General features: G+C 42.5%; 1 protein-coding gene across 1 annotated transcript in view; it reads right to left on the bottom strand.

The window, feature by feature from the left end:
• Positions 1 to 19,901, bottom strand: part of DNAJC5 (DnaJ heat shock protein family (Hsp40) member C5) — a 77,718-nt gene extending 57,817 nt beyond the window's left edge. The window contains exon 1 of the mRNA XM_089513562.1: positions 19,722 to 19,901. The gene's annotated coding sequence lies outside the window, so the exon portion shown is untranslated. The remainder of the gene's footprint in view (positions 1 to 19,721) is intronic.
• Positions 19,902 to 20,157: the final 256 nt, after the last annotated feature.

Here is a 20,157-nt window from a genome sequence, read left to right as displayed (position 1 = left end):
TGGCAACTCTAAGGCAACTCTATCATGGGGTTTTCTTGGCAAGATTTTCCAGTGGGGGTCCCCACCTTCCTCTGAGGCTGAAAGAGGTGACTTGCTCAAGGTCACCCAAATCTCAAATTCTGTTTTCCATAGTCCAATGTTTGCCTGATAGTCTTCAGTAAACCTAACAAACATCTTTGGGTCAAGATGGATAGCTTGATAAAAATACTGATTGAAAGATTAGGAGGTGACTCTTCAAAAGGTTCTAAACATTATATTAACTCCTGTCTCTGTTTCAGTGTGGTGCTAGGGACAGGCTGAACCTTACAGAAAAAAGGGATCAAAAATAAAGCTGCCAATATAATACATTTACACAAATCTGTGGTGTATAGTTTTGGTCACTATAACTCAAAAAGGACACTTTAGAGCTGGAGAAAGGGCAGAAAACATCAATAGAACTGATCAGGAGTGTTTGAACAACCTTTCTACACAGGACTTTATCACACGGGGAAAATTGAAGGATTAAACAGACATTATCTCGTGAAAATCACACAATCACACTGAAGATTTTCACACAACATCACAATTAGACAGGACTTATCCTGGCAATAACCAGGTAATAACCAGCAACAAACCATTCACAGGGAAATCCAATGAATGATTTGTTGTTGGTTATTACCTTGTTATTGCCAGGATAAGTCCTGTTTAATCGCAAGATGGGTGAAAATTTTCAACACATTGCCTAATTTTCATGGGATAATGTTCATTTAAGCCCCTGATTTTCCCCCTATTTCCCCCCCCCCATGTGATAAAGTCCAGAGAAAGGTTACAATGTTTGTGGGTTTCTAATTTTGAAAGCAATGGGTGTGAAAGAAAATTATACTGTAATTGACTAAAATATAAACTACATTAGAACTAAAAGTATGAAGAATCTGAAGGGAGTATTTTTCTTTTCCCCTTCATCTCTTAATAGGAGAATCCAGGGTCTCTCAATGAGCCTGAACACTAGGAGATTCAGAACAGACTTTTCCCAATGGGGCAATGTTAAACAAGAGATTTGCTACTACAAGATGTAGTGGTGTTTTGACAATACAGCTTTAAAAGAGAATTAGACAACTTAAATGACAACAAGTTATTGATTACTATCTGTCATGACAGTTACATGTTATCTTTAGCATCAGAGGCAGCTTAAGATACCAATGGTGGGGGACACACTATTGGAGATACAAGCGTTCATATTCTGCTTCTGGGCTTCCCACTAGTGTTTGTTTGTTCATTGTAGGAAATAAGCTGCTGGAATAGAAAGGACTTTGTGAAGTCGAAGGCTTTCATGGTTGGCATCCATAGTTTTTTGTGGGTTTTTCGGGCTATGTGGCCATGTTCTAGAAGAGTTTCTTCCTGACGTTTCAGAGAAGATGCCAGCTACAGATGCTGGCGAAACGTCAGGAAGAAACTCTTCTAGAACATGGCCACATAGCCCGAAAAGCCCACAAAAAACTATAGAAAGGACTCTGATGTGAATCAACACAAATCTTATGAATTCTTATGCAAAAACAAACCCTAAATCAATTGCATGCATGTGTATGTGCCTTCTTCAATGGGTTTCATAGCAGAGCTGGGACTCGAATCCTGGTCTCCAGAGTCGTGGCTTGTGTGGCATAGTGGTTTGAGCGTTGGGCTAGGATTGGAGACCAGTATTCAAGTCCTAGCTCGGCCATGAAACCCACTGGGTGACCTTGGGCAAGTCATATTCTCCCAGCCTCAGGAGAACGCAATGACAAACCTCTTCTGAACAACTCTTGCCAAGAAACCCCTGACAGGGTTGCTATAAGTTGGGAACGACTTGATGGCACACAACAACAACAACAACAACAACAACAACAACGTGTGTGTGTGTGTGTGTGTGTGTGTGTGGATGGGTGGATATGCACACACACATAGTGACCAGATTTGAACGGAGTCAGGACTGGTGCATTTTTAATACAAAGAGAAGAGGGAAATTTGGCAACTCCCACTGATTACATGAGTGTTTTATTTTTAAAAGAATGTGCATAGAATTTGTCACCACTGAATTTTAGCAAAACATTTGGCAAAGGAGGTAAGAGAAGCAGTGAGGCCCAGAAAAGCAAACAGATGGGAGATGTGTGTGTGTTGCCCACCTCTTTTGTACATTCTGAGTGGGTATTTCTTCCAACACAATGCATTTATTTAAACAAGCCAGAAGAAGAATGTCGTCTCATTTTTTTGAAAGTATTACATCTTCCTTGAGGTTGCTACTTCTGCAATCTTAAAATGCAAGACTGTTTGGCCTTACCTTTGCAATTGTCAGCTAAGATGGCAGTTCTTCTTTTATGTTTTAGAAAAACTCATAATGGCTTTGGGGAGTGGGGAGAGATTGTCAACTTGGACGTAGGTAGGGGCCAAAATTAAAATAGGCTAAACTTCTTAGGGCCGAAGATAGATTTCAATTAAATATTTATTAATAATAATGAGTATTAATTAGTATTTATTCTGTCCTCCTCTTCCTGTGCCCAGCCCTCTTTTCTCAGGAGAAAGTCAAACGGCAGAGGAGCCTTGTCTGTCTTTCTCCTCCTCTGCCCGAACCTCTGCTTGGGAGAAGGCCAAGCGATGGAGGAGCCTTGAGGAGCAAATGTTTGCCCCTTCTTCCTCCACTGCCTGGCCTTCTCAGGGGAAAGCCAAGTGGAGGAGGAGCCTTGTAGGGCAAGTGTTTGCCCATCCTCCACCTGTCCTTCTCCATGGGAGAAAACCAAGCAGTAGAGGAGCCTTACAGGGTAGTGGTTGGCCATCCTCCTCCATTGCCCAGCCTTCTCCTCAGGAAAAAAATGGAGTCTTGCAGAGCAAACTTTTGCCTGTCTTCCTATTCCGCTGTCTTTTTCCATGGGCCGCCTGAAATCCTGTAGTGGGCCGCATGTGCCCATGGGCCATATGTTGTGCAAGCCTGCACTAGCCCCTAAGGGGCATGCTCAAAAAGTTCCAACAGTAAGCCTTGGGCCAAGCTCTTTAAAGACAAAGAGAATGAAACAAAACAAAAAAATGCCAAACTTACTTTATTGCTTAGCAAGGAGGGGAGATTTTCTGTTTATGAAGGGCAAGGAAAAACAAAAGGAAGTGTTTGAAGTTTAAGCTTTCTCTCAGTAACCTGCAAAAACACAGGGATTTTTTTTCAAAAGCACAGCTGTGTTATAACAAAATTTCTTATGCCAAATTTAGTCTAGAACATACTGCAAAAAATAATCCAGTTTGACACCGCTTTAACTGCTCTGGCTCAATGTTAGGGAATTCTGGGAACTGTAGTTTTGAGACATTTAGATTTCTCTGTCAGAAATCTCTGGTGCCACAATAAACTACAGTTTCTACATAAAAATGAATACTTAGGAACATTTCTACATTTGTGAGGTCTCTCTACCCTTCTATGCTGTGAATTGGGTGTGAACACATAAGGGTGCTTCAGGTCCCCAGGTGCAAGTTTTAAGAATTATTTCATAAAAGCATATCCCTCTGAAATATTAGAGAAAATGTATGGTTGCTGTGGAAATAAAAAGACTCCCAAAGGGAAGCAACACGAGTTGTTTGTAATAATAATAATAATAATCTCCTTCATGGAATTTCCTTCATAGAACTGTAATTTCCTTCATAGAACTGTGTTTCATTGATTTCCTACCTCTAGGCCATAATCCTGTATGTTTCTGTTTATCTGCTAAAGTCAATTTATGTCCCACTTCCAACAGCAGAAACAGAAAAGTAGAAAAAAGGGGCCCAAGCATGTGCCCTCTAAACTCAAAGGCTGCACCATTTTACTATAGTCATATAATGGTAGATCTAAAGGGAAAAAATGGAAATATGTCATGTCAACAATGCAGACTGCAGAAGAGACAGACATCTGTTTCGTGCAAGAAACAGTTTGTCTCTTCAGCAAAAGCAAGCAACTGCAGTCTTATATATTGCATGTTTTAACACTGTAAGCATATCCATGAAGGTTTACAATTCTGGCCAGAAACTCTGGGAACCTCATCTTTTCTTGAACCCAATGGGATTTAAATTGCAATAGATAAATGGAGCTAGACGCCTCCATCTTCAGAGATAAAATGCCCCACCACAGGACAGAAAAGCCATTCCCTGTAAGGTTCCCAGGAGGATTTGACTGATCACTGCTGGCAAAATAATATAGGTGGACTTTTACTCTGATTGAACAAGGCTGTTATGTACTTGAAAATATGAAAACAGTGAATGCCAGGGTTTTTTAACGCTCAGTTATTATTTCTGAGTGTCTGGGATTAGCCTTATTAGCTGATGAACTCAGTTTTATACATACTCACTCCTATTTATCAGCAAACAGTCTTGAGCTAAAATATTGCTTTTAACTGTTTCAGCAGATGTTTGGTGGGGGTTATAATTCAAAATCAAAGACCATGTTTGGTTCAAACGTTACTTGGGCAAAATAGAAATATTCCCTACAGACATTGCTGTAGATTATAGACTGACACGTAGTTTGTGGATTAGAGGCTCAATATACCAAACTATCAGTGACCTGGTGCTGGGGTTCCAAAGGTTACACAATTGCCTACATATTTATTATATCAAGTACAGACCACAACAACATATTCTTTCAAAATTGCTTCAAAGGGAAACACACAAAGTTATAAAGCATGATCTCAATAATAATTTCAATTGATAGGTATTAATACAGAACCATTTACAGTATTTGACACACACACACATACTTTCTGACTTTAGTCATCAATTTTCAATTTTTCCCTTTCTCTTGCCTTTGTTTTGGTGGTTGCTACTGCAAAAGCTGCATCATAACATTACATAGAATTTCTTATTCCCTTCAACTATTCTATCACTGAAATATCTGAATCCCAAGAAAGGAGTAACTATAACCAGGCCTAATTGTTCTAGCCTGGATCTCTCAAGTCTTGTGGTGTTGGTTTCCAAAATAAACTGTCCATGGTATCAAGTATCTTTACAGAAGAGATGGGCAACTTCAGATTTTTGTGCTGCTTTCAAGTCCTGTCCAATTTAGGGCAACCCTATTCTTAGTAAGATTTATTCAGAGAAGGTTTGTCATTGCTTTCCTCTAAGGCTGAGAGACCATGATTTGTCCAAAGTCATCCAATGGGTTTCAACATCTCAGCAGGAATGTTGCTTCAGATGTTGTTGTACCATAACTCTGATAGCTAGTATAGCAATGGGTGAAGTTGCACTCCACCATCTGAAGGTGCACAGTTACTTGTCCCTTCCTAGAAGTCATAAAAACAGAGGCTGGTGAAATAATAAGCTATCCATGGATACAATTTGGAAGAAATCCCCAGAAGGTTCAAAGAGTTTTTGTTTACTTAAGCAAAGTTTACCTGACTTGGTTGCTTCATTTCACAAGTGCATATTGTTAATTTTAATTGAAATTCATAGAATCATAGAATCACAGAGTTGGAAGAGACCACAAGGGCCATCCAGTCCAACCCCCTGCCATGCAGGAAATCCAAATCAAAGCATCCCTGACAGATGGCCATCCAGCCTCTGTTTAAAGACCTCCAAGGAAGGAGACTCTATCACCTTCCGAGGAAGTGCATTCCACTGCCTAACAGCCCTTACTGTCAGGAAGTTCCTCCTAATGTTGAGGTGGAATCTCTTTTCCTGTAGCTTGCATCCATTGCTCCGGGTCCTGTTCTCTGGAGCAGCAGAAAACAAGCTTGCTCCCTCCTCAATATGACATCCTTTCAAATATTTAAACAGGGCTATCATATCACCTCTTAACCTTCTTTTCTCCAGGCTAAACATCCCCAGCTCCCTAAGTCGTTCCTCATAGGGCATGGTCTCCAGACCCTTCACCGTTTTTGTCGCCCTCCTTTGGACACGCTCCAGTTTCTCAATGTCCTTTTTGAATTGTGGCGCCCAGAACTGGACACAATATTCTAGGTGGGGCCTGACCAAAGCAGAATACAGTGGCACTATTACTTCTCTTGATCTAGACACTATACTTCTATTGATGCAGCCTAAAATAGCATTGGCCTTTTTAGCTGCCGCATCACACTGTTCACTCATGTTCAACTTGTGGTCTACTTGGACTCCTAGATCCCTTTCACACGTAGTTTCATTCAGCCAGGTGTCACCCATCCTAAATTTGCTTCAACATATTCAATGGTTCTTCTTTTTTGTGGTGTAGGAACCTATCCTACCCTGCCCTTGCTATTTCTGCCCCAGTGTCAAATTTTCTGTTAAAGAAATATTGCCTAGAAACACATCTACTTTGTTAAGTGAGGTATTCTGGTACTATGGAACTGGTAGCAAGAATCCATACTGTCAACTGTTGAAGTATACTACCAAACAGAACAGTGTGTGGATTGAGGGTTGGCGTGCTCAATCCTTAAAGATACCTCCTTCAAAACCAGAGGTCTTGCCTTCTGCTTTATCCTAGTTTCTATAAAAAGAGTAAAACAGAAAATTCCCCACTGAATACTAAGAACACCAGGACCAGCAAGCTGGAGGTTTGTGCTAGGGACTGTATCACAGAGAATAGAAGAATAAGGGAGCAACTCTAAGAGCAAGCTGTGGAGACCATCTCTTTTTAGATGCTCCATTATTTAGAATATACATCTATACTGCCATCCATCTTTGTACTAAAGCAGAGGTTTCACTGAGTGACCTGCCAAGAGGCAAAAGGCAGCTGTGGAAGGAAAATGACAATACAGTTTGAAAATGTCAAAGTAGAGAGGGTTAAACCAAATCACTACCCAAGCTTCACTTTCAAATTCAGTCAAGCTGAGTGAGTGTGTGTGTGTGTGTGTACACACGCACGCACGCACACTAGGAAGTTGTTTCTAAAACAGCAGAAGATCCTGCAATCAAGAAAAGTGCTTTCAAAGGGAACAGATATTGAACTGACCCAAGTCTGATCTTCATATAGTTGCAGTCAAATCAGTTCAGTTTATGGTGACCTCCATGAATGAGACCTCCAAGACTCTGTGATATTAAGAAGTCTCCCCTGGTATTGCAAAGCCAAGGCTCTGGCTTTCTTCATTGAGTCAATCCACCTGTAGCGCAATTTCCTACTTTTCCAACTGCTTTTCACTTTGACTGGCTTTACTGCCTTTCCCTATGTCCTGCCATCTATCATACAGTTGGCCCTCCTAATCCATGAATTTTTTATCCACAGATTCAAGCATCCACAGCTTGAAAATATTCCAAAAAAAAGTATAAATTCTAAATAGCAAACTTTGATTTTCCATTGTATATAATGGAATTTTCCATTGTATATAATGGAATTTTGCTCTGTCATTGTATTTAATGGGACTTGAGCATCCACAGATTTTGTTATCCATAGGGGATCCTGGAACCAAACCCCAGCAGATAACAAGGTCGTACTGTATATACAAAGCATGATAGCCTTAGTTTAGTCATTAGATGACGCTTCACACTGTAAGAGGGAAAATTCTACACTGTAGGAAGTTTTACATTAGTAGGGGTTTTTCCCCACATCCTCAAATGGGGAACCCAATTTTACTGCTTTTCTTGTATTGCTCTTGTTGCTCCTACTGATGTTGGGACCACTGGAGACAAAGACTGATGAGTCTAATGTGATTGTCTGAAAACCTTTCTTCCATGTCATCTTGAAATACATACATCATCACATTTCTTATTCCCTTGCATGTATTTAACTACCTTGCCTGATAAAGGAATTTGTGGTTTCAAAAATTACACCAAGAATTCTGTGCCTTTTGGTTGGTCCAATAAAGAAAGTATTTTTTAAAAAAATCATAGAATCATGGAGCTGGAAGAGATCCCCAAGGGTCATCAAGCCCAACCTCCTGTCATACAACTAAAGAACCCCCAAGAGATGGCCCTCCAGCCTCTGTTTAAAAACCTCCAAATAAGGAGACTCCACTATCCTCCGACGGAGTGTGTCCCACTGTCAAACAGCTCTTACTGTCAGGAAGTTCTCCCTAACTGGAGCAGCAGAAAACAAGCTTGCTCCATCCTCAATACAATACCCCTCACATATTTAAACATGGCTATCATATCACCATCTCTTCTCCAGGCTAAACATACCCAGCTCTCTAAGTTTCTCCCCATAAGGCATGGTTTCCAGACCTTTCACCATTTTAGTTGCCCTCCTCTGGACACACTCCAGTTTGTCAACAACCTCTTTGAATTGTGTTGCCCAGAACTGGACACAGTATTCCAGGTGAAGCCTGACTAAAGCAGAATACAGTGGCACTATGACTTCCCTTGATCTGCACACTATACGTCTATTTATGCAGCCTAGAATCACATTGGCCTTTTTACTGCCACACCACACTGTTGACTCATGTTCAACTGGTGGTCTGCTAAGACTCCTAGATCCCTTTCATATGTAGTCTTGTTAAGCTAGGCATACCCCATCCTATATCTATGCATTTCAGTTTTTCTGCCTAAGTACAATACCTTAAGTTTCTTCCTAATGTTCCCCTATACTGAAACATTTTGCAAATAGAAAATCATTTCATCGGGGAAAGGCGTAGCCTAGATTTTAGAATCTCTCCCTTTTGATATGCTAGATTTTTACATATGAAACAATTTTAAAATGCAACCCTTCCAAAATGCACTTGCAGACCCACCCCAGACTGTAAGTGAGGTCTCTTACTAAAAAAGCACACATCCTTATCTGAACATTTAATGAAAATTTAGAATCACTGGATATTCAGGACTTTTAGTAGAAAAATAGTAGTTAATTCAGCAGATATTTCCCTACACTGAGCAATCAAGTGTCTCCAAGAGCCCACCAAGTAGAGTAATCTCAGGATTTAACAATTATGTTTTAACCCTCCCCTTATTGTTTGGTTGCAAGCTCACTTCCACAGCTATCCTATGGAGCAATTCTCAAGATTTCTCCATATTGCAACTCATCCCCTCCACGCTCACCTCCCCCAAAGTACTTCATTCAGCAGACTGTCAGAACCATGGACAGCTCGTGTTTCATGGATCATTTTTATCACATTTACTTTTTTAGACCATGCTAATAACCAAGCTAACAAACATTCACAATGTTTTATCGGGAAATCTTTAGAGGTCAGATTATAATCCATAAACAGGTTGGATTCCTGCTACATTTGGTGCCCTGAAAAAACAGTGCTAGCCCCAAAGCATGAGAAGGGAATATTTTGCCAATAAGATCTTCACTTTTAGAAAGGAAGACATTTATATAAAACAATGTAGATTATCTGATCATTGCAACTCCTTGTCCTGTTCTTTTTGTGGGAATGAGTGTATTATGTCTGCTTGACACAATGGAAAATTAGAGGAGACAAAACAAAATTCTCTGTTTTATTTATGTTGACATTTTCCTCTGTTTTTATAGTTTATGACTAATAAAATGGCAAAACCAGAGGTTCCTTACAGTTCAGGACCTTATAATTTCATCTGCAACAACAAATTTTAAGAAATTAAAAAAGCAAATATGAGTGAACTGTACTGATCTGAAATGAAACTGAAATATCACAAATGTGACAATTTTATGCTAAACAAAATTCCATACTTATATCATGTACATAATACACATAATACACTACATCTTGTGTTTCTAAAACAACATAGCGATCTTCAATCTGTAAAGGATGCTAATACCACATTTTTCCCATTTTCCCAAAAATGTCCTTTTAATTCCAAGAAGAAAACGGAGGGGAGCCATTCCTTCCCCATGCCTTGAACATTTCTGCAAATTTTACACCTCTAAGCTCATTCCTCAGCTTTGAATGAATGCAAAACAATTTGAAATACAGCCTCCATTCACATGGAAGATGGCAAAGAAAGCCTAACATGTCACACTCCAAAAATATTTAGAATCTGATATAGTTACCTTCGTATGTGTAGAAATAATAATAATAATACTTTTATTTGTATCCCGCTTTTCTGTTATTCTGTAATAATCTAGGAAAGCATGAGAATTTTTGAAGATGGACTCATTTCCAAAGGCCTTTCCCTTTCACCTAAAGCACAGCTCTAGGAGGAAGGAATGCTGCAGCCGCACAACAGAAAGAATCCAGTTTGACACCACTTTAACTGTTGTGGCTCAATACTCCAGAATTCTGAGAACTGTAGTTTTGTGAGACTTTCAGCCTCCTGTCAGAGAGCTCTGGTGCCACAACAAATTATAGTTCCCAGGATCCCACAGCATGAGACCATGGCAATTAAAGTGGTGTCAAACTGGATTATTTATACAGTGCAGATGCAGCCTAAATCACCCTTCTATGTTTTCAATTTTTTCACTCACAACCTTTTCTTGCATGCTTTTTCTCTACTCTAAAGCACTCTATTTTGTCATTTTTCTCCCAAAGAGTTCCAAACATTCATTTCCTATAGGAAAATAACATCTGAAATCCCAAAGAAGACAAAAGTGCTGGGGGGGGGGGGGGGGTTGGTTTAGTATAGAAAGTCATGCCAACAGATTTTTCCTCCAATGAAGAAGAAGCCATTGGGTATCAAACCTAGAGTCAGAAGACAGCATCACAAACCCACAGAGGAAACCCAATTGAAACATCCATTTTTTAGTACTGGTCAAAAGCCTGCCACAGAGATTTTGGCCCGTTACACACGGACTAAAAAGTACGCGCTGAGCGCGTACTAGGGTTAAGGCAGGGCGGTGCTTCCGCACCACCCTAACCCTAGTGCATGCACAAAATAGCAGCGGCCGTTCCACATGGCCACCGTCATCGATACATCACGGCCGCGCCGCCTCCAAACGAGGCGGCGCGGTTGTGACGTATTGGGGTCACGGCAGGGCGCCTAGGGCGCCCTTTCCGCGACCCCGGAAGGAGCTCCGTTTTGGAGCTCCTTCCTGGTTTGGTCCTCTGGGCGCAGCCTTCAGACGGCTGCGCCCAGCAGACCAAAGGAGAAAGGGGCCAAACGGCCCCTTTCTCCTTCTCCCCACCGCTGCGGGGTGTCCTTGGGGAAGGGGCCTTTTGCCGCTTCCCCGCAGCCCGGAAAGCGGCTGATCGGGGCCTCAGCGGCTGCCGCTCTGGCCGCTGAGGCCCCAATCCGGCAGGGAAAGGTGCGCCTACAGGCCGCCCCAAAGGGGCGGTCTGTAATGCACCTTAGTTAGTTCTTAAAATTAAGCCCTATCTTTCTGTCCCTCCAAAAGGCATTCAAGGCAGCTGACAGTTGTAAAACTCAAGTACAACAACTTTATTTTTTTATTTTTTTAAAAAATTGTATGTTTTTTGGTTACAGACAAGATTCATACGTTTAACTGAAACTAACTTTGTAAATACAGATTTCTGAGAACATCTATAACCCAGAAAGACAAAATTCATTTAAGACTGAAAGATCAACTTGAGGAGTGAAGCAAATTAATGCATTGTATATATTTTAGTTTAGAGTCCAGAATTCTCATCCTGTTCACAACGCAAGTAAAACATTCATGAGATCACTCAATTTATGTAGCTACCAAACAGGATACATGACGAAGCAATTCCAGTCTCCTCATCTAGTCAATTCATTTCCTCCTCCTATACAAGAGTAAATAACATCTTAATAAACTCAAATAGTGAGCATTCAAGGAAAACTGAGTAAGGCAGTAAATATATTTCAGTACAACTAACACAACAGAATCACAGAATAAGTCTACTCTTAAAACAGTCATCTTCTCTGCCAATGGTTCCCAACAGAACTTAACAGGCTTGATTTGCAAATTTTACATTTTATGTATTTTCCTAAGTTGATGCATTACAAAGCATCAGGAAGTCACAAGCACAAGCAATGATTAGACATCAGTATGGTATATAGGTTAAATGGAACTACAATAGACATTGCAAAACATTAGGAAGCACCAGTACACTCCGTCATTATTCAATTATTCTGAACAAATTAGTTTGCACTTACATTCCTGGACATTTATGATCTACCTGAAATGCAGAGTGAGCAAGGAAAAGAGCATAAAATAGATTAACACATACAGATGATAATTTTAAAAGGGCTTCATACTTTTGGCATGGACTAAAAGCAACAAGCAGCCAGTAGTTTCCATCAATTTATTTAGGGATGTCTCAAGACAGACTTAGAAAGTTACTTTACTCAGCAAGTCTGCATTTCACAATCAATTGCTGCCGCAGGCAAAAGCGTTGAGGGTTATTTATATACTTGGGAGGCAACTGATTTTTAGAAACCTCTAGTCAGAGGATTAGATTTTTGAGGCCTACCACCTTACATTATGCATTTTGTAAAGCTATAAAGATTTTAAAGGAAATGAGAAATCATGTCATAATGTACCACATGTCCTACAGAGCCTGGAAGTAGATGGAACAACACATACAAGCAGCAGGGGGTGGGCTACTCCTTGTGTCACGCTTTATCCTGGAAGATGTAGTTATGGCAACACATAACAGGGGAGAAAGGAAAAAACAACACAGGGTTGGATATTCAGCAACATACCAGTGCTTAACAATATAGCTAGAACCAATCTTTCTTACAACTAATATTCAACTGTCTGTGTTAACTATTGGACACAGCCAACATATGCTGGCAACTGGCAACTTGAGGGGCACTCTTTAAAATCTATTTTGCAGGAACACATCACTGACGTTTTATACGGAACTTTAAAAATTCTTAAATTTTATTCTATGCAATGTCAATCTAAACTATTGTCTAATTGGCCCAGAGGGAGGGAGGAAGATGGGCTCAAACGCACTAGCAGAGATAGGAAATAAAGAAATTACCTGAAAAAGAAGTCTTAGCTAACCCTTTCTTGAACATTTGTCTCACTCACCAGGTATCTAAAAGCTGGTGGTCATTTTTATAAATGGAGCAGCATTATGTTACAAAACCACAGTTACATGGTGCTGAACTAATAAACTATTCCACCTGTTTTATTAAGACTGTTAACTAAAATATTAAATTGATCGTAACGCAAGTCTTCTCTATAATCATTTCATAAAAGCAACCACAACTATGACACAAAAAGTAACTGCTTCAGAGAAGTGTTATTATGTGCTCAAGAAATAACATTGTGTTCCTATCTGCACCTTCTTTCTGGTTTGGGTGCCATTTTTCATAATGGTTAGTGAAACTGAGGGTAACTGAAAATCACTTTCAAAACGCTACGTGAAGTTAAAAAGCTCTAGGAGAAAAGTCGTATGAGGAAAGGATAAAGGAACTGGGTATTTTTAGCCTAGAGAAAAGAAGATTAGGAGGGAATGTATTGACACTTTTCAAATATTTAATATTGGATGCAACAGAGGCAGGGCAGTGAACAATGTGCTTGAATGTGAAAAAGGATGGTTTATCTGAGCTTTAATAACAATTTCCTAACTAGCTGAGGTACATGAATTGAACAAGCTGCATAAGGGCAAAACTAGATGTTAACTCAGCAAATAAGTTGCTAAGTCCACAGATGCCAAAATATGTAAATGGAGAAAAGAACATTTACAAAGGAGGACTGCTATGTGCTGTCTTTATCTTTCACCTGTCCACTAATTATCCACAACAAATGCTCCCCAGACTGTTTTTCTCTGTACAGTGAGGCTTATGTCTAATATGAAGCTAATCTGTTAGCATGAGTAACAAAACTCCATCTCCACCTGAAGGAAGGGAGAATAAAGGGAAAGAAAGTTAAACCCCAACTAAATTTCCCCATGCAAATACCCCTACGTCATCATAAGAGTTGGAAATCCCATGTTTCCCTCATAAGATCCAACTCTACTCTGAACTGAGAAGGTTTCTTTCTTACTAGATTTTAAAGAAAAAAGAGGACAGGTTTTGATCAACTGAAACCTTGCAGAGATGATTCACACAACCGTGGTGGAAAATCTAGCGTGTTGCAATGTGATAGATACAAAGCACACATTGTTGTACATATCAGGTAGGGGACCAACACACATAGGTCTACACATACCTGCACATTCAAGCCACCATGTGCACTGTGAAGTGGATGTGAAAGAAATTATACAGGCCTACCTAGATGCACCTAAGTAAACCTGAAACTAGGAATTTCATTCCACCAGCCATAGCACTTCCCCAAGAGGCCTCCTGTTTCAAGTCAGACTTCATGCTCAGCACTATGCTTGCCAAGAGTTGCACCTATCCCACAGGGGATACCGGGTGCACAGCGCTGGGAGGGAGAAGGGAGTATACTCCCAAAGGAAAATTTCACTATCCAGTGATCATGCCACATTCCTAGAGACCTTGTGTACTCTCACACAGACACGCCACATGTGTGTCACCTGCATACCATCATGTGAATGTGTTGAAACCTAGGACTTCATGACTGGCTACCAGAGCAAATTATTCAGTACATAGACACAGGTATTTGAATGGAGAGAACTGGCCCCATGAATGCAGAGATTGGCCACAGAAACAAAATGATACCCCGGTAATGACTACTCAACCTCACCTTCAGCAGTTCTGCATGCAGAACCCTTCCATCTTTCCATCTAGCCCACTAAATTCTGACAGCACTTTCTGTTTTGTGTTTCTAACATTCTTTGCCAGCTGTTATCTGTCATGTTTTGTTCCAAAATGCTCATTATTAACTTCAGTCTTGTCACAGAAACATACAGCATTGAAGGCCTAATCATGACTGTCTATTTACAAAAGTTTCTCCTCCACATTTGAATACTGATATCAATCTCTTATTCTGCTCTACTCAGCAATGACATATGCATGCATCAGCTACCAGTACCAATAATAATTTAATATATAATAGATAACCTATAGGAGAAGGAAAGACAGCATAAGCCACTGTGAGATCTCTGTTTTCACAATACAAGAGAATAGCACCAGTTAACCCAGATGATTCTCAGTTATTCTGAAAGCTGGGTAATAAAGAAGCCAGTTCACTTGATATCAACAACTGTGCAACACAGACAACTGTGCACACAAAATAGCAGGCCCTAATCAGAAACAAATACTCAAACACTAACCAACATTTCATAAGGAGTCTACATACAGTTAAGCATCTGCCTATAACAGTTTTGTAGATATTTCCTTGCCTAACTGATGTCCAAACTTGCCTGGTTTTGTAAGGAAGGGATGTTGCAGCACCTAGTGCGGATACAGAGACAGTAAAAGAAAATGCCACAATTGGAGAAGCTGGGGGGAAGGAGTCTACAAAAGAGTCATTTACAGACTTAACTTAGAATATAAAAACTTAATTTGTAGCTATGGGGCAGCAAACGGGGCTAGCCGTTCCATTTACTAAATTCTTTCCTATAAACCTAGACACTGATGTACACTTTAGAGTTCCAAGATGAAGAATAAAATTTGAGCTGGCTGTTGGCATGTTAAACTGGGAGAAAAGCAGTAGAAGCAATAAAAGATTCCTTCAAGGAAGATGTGATGAAAACAAAGACAATCTAAAAGCAGTAGGTAAAGGACATACACAGGCTATCACACCTGTCACAGTCAACACTACAATACACATTTAAACAGGGTCTAAAGAAGGGAACAAAAATAAAGCAAGCATGCAAAGTATGCAGCAGCTAGGATCAGTTATGATGCTGACCCTACTGGAGGCAAAGGTAAGGAAAATCTGATGGAAGAAAGGCTATTCCAGAAAGTAAGAAGAACTGCTCTTGTCTTGTTGATCCTCTTATTGTCAGGATGCTCCAGCACCTTTAAACTTCTTGACAACTGGCCAGGCCTAGCAAAGAGATCTGGCAGAGATACACATGCAGGATACTATCAGCATTACATTTGCCAGGAACCTTTCATCTCCCTTCTCCCAAAACTATCAGAAGAGCATGGGTGAGCTCTGCCATCATTAATATGAGCTGCATGAAGCCAGTAATCAACAGTGACACTTTCACACCCCTCCTTGCTTCCTCCTCTTCAAGTTTATTTTCCTTTTCAGTAGGAACAGAACAAACGAAAATGTGTTAACTTGTTAATTGGATTGGCTTTATGTGAACCTGTAAGACAAATGAATCATACATTACTAGCAATATAAAGCTGAAATCAAATCTGCTGAATGGAAACACCTTCAGCAATGGGAGGTGGTATACCAATGAATGTGTACTTTCCTTTAGTTCTACTACGCCTATATTTTGGAGAGGAGAAAAGTATACATTCACTATACATCTACAAATTGGTCCCATGATCAACACTGGGGTTAAAGATAGATCCTATATTCCAAATGAAAATGATTGCCCTATTGTAATCAATGATACAACTATTGGTTCCATGTTGATTTTCATCCCAAAGTTCAATTTCTTTCATGAGACGGCAGAGATGCTGACACAGCTCATCACTATTATTTATATATTTTACAAATATTTATAGATAACCAGTCTATAAATATGTATTTATGGATGACAAATCGGGCTCTGTCTTACAAAGCTTTGCTTCAGTGATCAACACAGTGCCATAAATTAAAGGCAACCTCACCTTTTTGGCAGCAAAGGAGAAAATTACACCAATAAAACAGCTTGAACTGATAAGGCAGATTTCATCTCCCTCTGGTTTAAAGTGATGTACTGACTTTGTCCTTTACCCTTGAATACACATTATCTTACAGAGCTTGCAGCCTGAGACACAGCATAAGACACAAAGACCAACAACAAAAGCAAGTAGGACAAATTTACTGCAAACTGATACTTCATTTGGATAAACCACAAGCAAGATGTAAAAACCAGCTAAGCCCCATCTGGGTCAAACAGCACCAGTATCCAGCATGGAGGACTATCTCCTTCTCCGCAGGGTGAGTGCCAGACCCACCAATCTAACATGCTCCAGTATTAAAGTCAACTGCATTGTGCCACCATGTCTATAACTGCAAAGCATTGATAAAGCATAAAAGAGACAATGAAGTGTGTGTGACTCATCTTCCTTGCTCAGTTCATCCAGAATCATTTGCAGGCATTACCTCTTGGGCCTAGAAGAACGCTGTGTTCACCATTCAGCACCAGACAGAGGAGAGCACACACTGAATTTACTCCACCCAGCCTCTCAGACTTGTTTTCCAAATACAGCTAAGACATCACAACATAAAACTGAAGGAGGTAATATTTCTGAGGATTCATTAATTAAGAAACGAAGCCTCTTTACTCCCCACCCACTCCTGTCATTCTGGATCTCATTGAACATGCAACAATCATGAGAAATAGAAAGCATTTATATATCTGAGAAATTTTAAATAATTAATTAGGTACTTGAAATTGCAAGCGAAGAGAATGCAAAGTCGTACAAAGCCAGCCCCGTCCCCTTGGCACAAAGTGCATGCATGTCAGCAAAAAGACGAGGAGTTCCCCAGCCTAGCTTCACTGAGATTTCCCCATAGGAATTACAATTTTATCAACCCCATCCTTCAAATTATATTAAACAACAATAACACAAGACACATCTTATATGAACTGCAACACAGCCCAGGGGCTTCACCTTTTCATCATCTATCTCCTTATTCCCTCCCTGCCCATTTACCCACCCCCCAAATCCACTTCTTCCCAATTACTTAAAGCTCTTTCTCTTGGCACACCTTCTCTTCTTTACTGGCATGAACACAGTTGTTTCAGCTGGCAGAAACTGAAAGGAGAGGTGTTATGTCATAGAGGAAGGAACAGAAAACTCCCTGCCCAAACACTTTCTCTTTCACACGCACAGGAAAACACCAGCTGCCTAACATCAATATTTCCTAGAGCCATATATATGTTCCTTATGTCCACTCTTGTCATTTCATGTGCACATCCCCCCCACGCACTCATATGCAACTGGCTCCACCATCTTCCTCTGCCACAGATGACCGTCCCATCCATCTCACCTTCTCCTCCGCAACCACAACGCCTTCCCTTTCCTATCCCAGTTTTCCTTTTCCTGCCCCCTTCCCCTCCACCACAACCACCCAGCTTTCTTAATTTCTTAACCCCTTATTCCCCCTCACCAACCAGTCTGCTCCCCTCCACACATCAATTTCACCTCTGTACTCCACGACAACCCCCTACACAAAGAGAATACAATGCCTTGGCTTCCCACACCTCTCCTCCTATCAACCCCAACTCAACAGCACCACACACACACCCTATTGCACACAGCCCCCCCTCCTCCTCCTCCTCCTCCTCTCCCCACCACAACCCCAATTCCACCCCACAGCCCCTTCATCCAGCTCACCTTCACTTCCCCCTCAGCCTGGCCACAGCCCCCTCCCTATAACCCCCCACCCCTTGCCTTTTGCCATATCCCTCCACAGTAGTGCCATAATCTCCTCCTCCCACATCACCCCCCCCCCCCAATTTTGCCACAGGCCCTGACAACCTACACTTCCCCCCTCAATTTTGTGACAGGTATTACACACACACAGTTTTGCTTCCCCCATGCCCCTGCCCACCCCAGTTTTACCACAGCCTCTCCACTTCCACACAATTCCCCACTGAGAGAGCACACCAGCAGGCATCGGCCTCACACCCCTCTCCCCCTCCAACTCAACTGAACTACAGCCCCTTCCCTTGGCTCCCCTCCACTCACACTTCATCTGCTTTCCACCCCAATGCACCCCACATTTCCTTCCACACCTCCCTTCAGACTGACTACAGCTCCTCATAGCCCCCCAAACCTTGTCTTTTACTATATCCTCCCAAGTCCTACCATAACCCCCTCCTCCCACATGACACCCAGCCCTCCCCAGTTTTGCCATAGCAATTATGCCCCACAACACTCATGCCTCCTTTAGTTTTGCCACAGCCTCTCCACTTCCCCACAATCCCCCCAATACACCCGAAGGCCTTGTTTCCACACCTCTTTCCTCCCTCAACACAATTGCCCCACAGCCTCTTCGTATTTCCTCCTCCGCTCCATCACCTTCACCTTCATCCTGCCCTCAGACTGGCCAGTGCCCCTCCCCAGAGCCCCCACCCCTGCCTTTCACCATACCCCCCCCTTTCTGCTATAACCCCCTCATCCCACACCAACCCCAGCCCCCTCCTATTTTGCCACAGGTCCTGTCATTCTCCAGACCCCCCCCCAAATTCCGCCACAGCAACAATGCACCCCTCTCCTGCCCCCCGACTCAATTGCCCCCTCCCCTCCTTCACATTTCTTCCTCCTCCTCCTCTGCCTCCCCACAACCCCCATTCCCCCACCCTGCAGCCCCTTCCTTGGCCCCCTTCCCCTCCCCAGCCCCCTCTGACAGGCTGCCTCCCCTCCTCTGGCCATCTCCCCCCCCCCATTGCTGAAGCCACTCCTTCCTCCCCAATGTTGCCACAGGCCCTGAGCCCCCTCTATGCCTTACCAATCAGACCACAGCTTTGCCACAGCCCCCCCAAATTCCGCAGTGATCCCCCTCCATCCCTGCCTCAGCTCCCCCATTTTGCACAGCCCCCATCATCCCCTCAAAGGAGCCACAGCAATCAGGACCCCCCTCTTTTGCTGCAGCCCCTCCCTCCCTCCCTCCCTCCCTCCAAGGCCAGTGCCTTTGCCCACCCCCAACCCCCTCCCCATTCATTTGCCATCCCCCACTTCTACCACAACCATTATTCCCCCCATTCTGCCATAAACCCCCTCCCACGCTTTCCAGGGAATCACAGCCCCTCGAATTTGGGGAGCCATGACCCCAATTCTGCCACAGCCCCCTCTTCCTCCATCAGTTCCCCCAATTAGGCCCCATGGTCTTAGTCTGCCCTCAGCCTTCCCAGCCACAGCCCCCCATTTCTCCCCCCAAAGGGCCGGAAGGGCGCCCCCCAATGCCTCCCTGGAACGCAGCTGAAGCCCAGGCGATGCGGAGGCGCCAAGGCCGCCCTCCTCCTCCTCCTCCTCCTCCTCCTCACCTGCCTGGAGGGAGGCTGGGCGCCCGAGGGGCCTCTCCGCCGAGACCCGGGACCGAGGAGGGGAAGGAGAAGGAGCCAGGCGGCCAGAGGCGCCGGAGGAGCAGGAGAGACAGAGAGAAGCCGGAGGGAAGGAGCACGAAGAGAGGCCGGGACGACCGACGTAGGGACGTGCGCGCGCACGAGGAAGAGACGGCGACGCGCGCGCTCCCGCAAGCCACCAGCCACGTTCTCAAGTAGAGGCACGGGAGCGCGCGCGAGCGACAGAGCACTAGCTCCGCCCCTCACCGCTCTCCCCCCGCCCAGCTATGGATGCGCATGCGCACCTCTGCTATCTGGCCCCTGCCATTCTGAGGGAATAATAATAATAATAATAATAATAATAGCTATAATAACTGTAATAATTATAAGAACAGTGATGACAATGACAACGAAAAAT

This window comes from Sceloporus occidentalis, unplaced genomic scaffold, assembly GCF_023333645.1.
Source record: "Sceloporus occidentalis isolate IW3139 unplaced genomic scaffold, rSceOcc1.0.p SCAF_3, whole genome shotgun sequence".
NCBI lineage: Eukaryota > Metazoa > Chordata > Lepidosauria > Squamata > Phrynosomatidae > Sceloporus > Sceloporus occidentalis.
This window is presented reverse-complemented; position numbering and strand designations above follow the sequence as displayed.